Source organism: Mandrillus leucophaeus, unplaced genomic scaffold, assembly GCF_000951045.1.
Source record: "Mandrillus leucophaeus isolate KB7577 unplaced genomic scaffold, Mleu.le_1.0 Scaffold559, whole genome shotgun sequence".
Classification (NCBI taxonomy): Eukaryota; Metazoa; Chordata; class Mammalia; order Primates; family Cercopithecidae; genus Mandrillus; species Mandrillus leucophaeus.
Genome location: NW_012106019.1, coordinates 982,665 through 986,487, shown reverse-complemented (window position 1 = coordinate 986,487; position 3,823 = coordinate 982,665).

Below are 3,823 nucleotides of genomic sequence, written 5' to 3'. Positions count from 1 at the left end.
GAACTCTTAGGCTCAAGCAGTCTGCCCACCTTGGCCTCCCAAAGTGCTGGGATTACAGGCATGAGCCACCTGCCCAGCCCTTCTGAGAGCTTTTTGCAAACAACTGTAATCCTAAAGTGTTGTGTCTTCAAGAAGATTCATGGGAAGTGTGGCCCGGTGCAGTGGCTCACGCCTGTAATCCCAACACTTTGGGAGGCCAAGGCAGGTGGATCACTTGAGGTCACAAGTTCAAGACCAGCCTGGCCAACATGGTGAAACCCTGTCTCTACTAAAAATACAAAAATTAGCCAGACATGGTGGTGTGTGCCCATAATCCCAGCTACTCGAGAAGTTAAGGCAGGAAAATTGCTTGAGCCCAGGAGATGGAGGTTGCAGTGAGCCAAGATCATGCCACTGCACTCCAGCCTGGGCGACGGAGGGAAACTCCGAAGATTCATGGGAAGTGTTAAGGAAAACAAAATGAGAAGGACTCCGTACTTCCATATTTGAGTCCTTGTGGATGAACTGCAACCTAACTTAATAAGTAGACAAAATTGAAAACCTAACTTAGAAGTTATAACAATAATGCCTATAACAATAGCTGAGTCTTAGCCAATGCCAGTACAGCTATACTTCAACCATTTATACACTGCTGAGTGTTCAGACTATATTCAAATAAGGCAAATGCCAAGCTGTAACTAATTCAGCTTTTTCTGAGCCTCACTTCCAGTTTCTGTACGTCACTTCCTTTTTTTTGTCTATAAATTTCTTCTGACCACGAGACACCATTGGAGTTTCTTTGAATCTGCTGTGATTCTGGGGGCTGTCTGATTCGCGAATCATTCATTGCTCAATTAAACTCCTTTAAATTTAATTCGGCTTTTTCTTTTAACAGAAGGATAGAGAGGACTCTGACAAATAAATGTAGGTTTCTGATAACTTTAAGATCATACCACTGAACTAGGTAGAAATTTCCAGAACTCTAATGAAGAAACTGATGGGTTCGTGAGCTGCTAACCAAGATCAAGCAGAGCAAAAATTAATTACATGGGATTAAATAAACTGAGGAAGAAGAATTATGGGTTTTTACAGCATTTTTATTTGAAATATTGCAGGTTTTTTGTTTGTTTGTTTGCTTGTTTTTGAGACAGAGTCTCGCTCTGCTGCCAGGCTGGATGGAGTAGAGTGGCATGATCTCGGCTCACTGCCACCTCTGCCTCCCAGGTTCAAGTGATTCTCCTGCCTCAGCCTCCTGAGTAGCTGAGACTGTAGGCGCATGCCACCATGCCCAACTAATTTTTTGTATTTTTAGTAGAGACGGGGTTTCACCATGTTGGGCAGGATGGTCTCAATCTCTTGACCTCATGATCCACCTGCTTTGGCCTCCCAAAGTGCTGGGATTACAGGTGTGAGCCACTGCGCCCGGCCATATTGCAGGTTTTTAAATATTTTGTTTTTCAGATTTAAGACAACTCTTTTAAGCTACCTGTAACTTACAGCAATTTGGCAAAGTATGCTTTTGTGAACAAAAATTGAAACATTTACTTTCAGTACCTACCTGATCCCTCCAGAATTTAGAAATATTCATGAAAATTTTTATTTTCATGGCAATATAGTTATTTTCCTAGTTAATTTCAGTAAGAATCTGCTCTGTTTTCTCAGGATAAAATTGGAAATATTAGTTATATTTTTTCACTGGGATACCATATTTGACAAGTGCATAGAATGAATCTATAGGTACTGTAGACAAAGTCTGAAGTATGCTTTGGTTTGGCTTCATGGCCTCAAGAGGTTGTTAATAATCCAAGCCAATGGATTTGATTTTCTATTAAAAGTTCCAGCAAAGCAACATTTAATAGAGCCTATGTGGTCAATTGTTATTCTTGCTGTACTTATATAAATAAACAGCCCAAGTTTGATGAGACTAAGCTTATTTTGCAAACAAAGTACTTTTACTCTGATTATCTTTGGTAGAAATGGGGGTGACTATAGAGCAGGGGTCCCCAATCCCTGGCTCCCCTGTTAGGAACCGGGCCACACAGCAGGAGGTGAGCAGCAGACGAGCGAGTATTACCGCCTGAGCTCCGCTTCCATCAGACCATCAGCAGCATTAAAGTCTCATAGGAGGCCAGGCTTGGTGGCTCATGCCTATAATCCCAGCACTTTGGGAGGCCAAGCTGGGGGGATTGAGGTCAGGGGTTCAAGACCAACTTTGCCAACATGGTGAAGCCCCATCTCTACTGAAAATACAAAAATGAGCCAGGTGTGGTGGCGCACACCTATAATCCCAGATACTTAGGAGACTGAGGCAGTATTCCCTTGAACCCTGGAGGCAGAAGTTGCAGTGAGCCAAGATTAAGTCACTGCACTCCAGCCTGGGTGACAGAGTGAGGCTCCATCTCAAAAACAAAAACAAAAAATTCTTATAGAAGTGGGAACCCTATTGTGAACTTCACATGTGAGGGATCTAGGTTTCTTGCTCCTCATGAAAATCTAATGCTTGATGATCTGAGGTGAAAGTTTAATTCCAAAACTATCCCCTCCACCCCCACCCTGGTCTATGGAAAAATTGTCTTCCACAAAAAGGTTGGAGACCACTGCTATTGAGAGAAAAACTATGTTTCCAAGGAAAGCTATAGTATATCTGTTATTACAGTGTATCCCTTTTCCTTGTTCTCAAGTTTTTATCATCTACCTGTAGACTAAACTAGATTCTGAATTATTCTAGTTTCCTCCAATATGTGGCTACAACTCTCCAACTAAAAATGAGAACTACTCTGTTCCCGAAGTCCTACAAGCAGAAGCTGGACAACTCAATATAAATTTTAAAGGACAAGTCTTATTACTGATCTGTGGGCCAAAAAGAGATTTCACCAAAATGCATGATGCCATAACCAGAGACAGTCAAACTGCAAATCAAGATGAGAAGCTGGACCGGGCCTGGTGGCTTACACCTGTAATCTCAACACTCTGGGAGGCTGAGGTAGGCAGATCACTTGAGGTTAGGAGTTCAAGACCAGCCTAGCCAACATCTCAGCTCACTACAACCTTTGCCTCTCAGGCTCAAGTGATTCTCCTGCCTCAGCCTCCCAAGTAACTGGGACTACAGGCACCTGCCACCACGCCTGGCTAATTTTTTGTATTTTTAGTAGAAACAGTGTTTCACCATGTAGGCCAGGCTGGTCTTGAACTCGCGACCTCAGGTGATCCACCTGCCTCAACCTCCCAAAGTGCTGGGATTAGAGGTGTGAGCCACTGTGCCCAGTCTCATGATCTGTTTTATAAAGTAAGACTTCTAGTGCTCAGCTTCAGTAGCACATATACTAAAACAATTAGAACAATACAGAGAAGATTAGCATGGCCCCTGTACAAGGATGACATGCAAATTCTTGAAGCATTCCATATTTTTGTAAAAATGACTTCTAGATCCACTTGTTCTCACTTCTTGCCTTAATTTATCCCAGTCATGGGATGCTAGATTACCTACTAGCTGAACAGGAAGGAGTCTGTATAGTTGCTGATACTTCTCGTTGCACATAGGTAAATATATCAAGTATTGTAGAGACTCAGCTATTAATAGTTAACATCTACTTGGTTAAAACAGGCAGACTCATCATCTAGCTCATTCTTAGATATGTTTGATTTTAGTTGCTTTAGTTCATGGAGACCCTGGGTAAGAAGCATACTCCAAATTTTTGGTTTTATCCTCCTGATGGTCACAATATTAGTCTTCCTGGTACACAGTATCCTCTCAAAAAGTCTTAAATATCTACATGCAGCCATCTGCTGAATGCTAAATGGTCTTTTGAGCTGGAATGAAGAAAACTTAAAGAAACACATGATA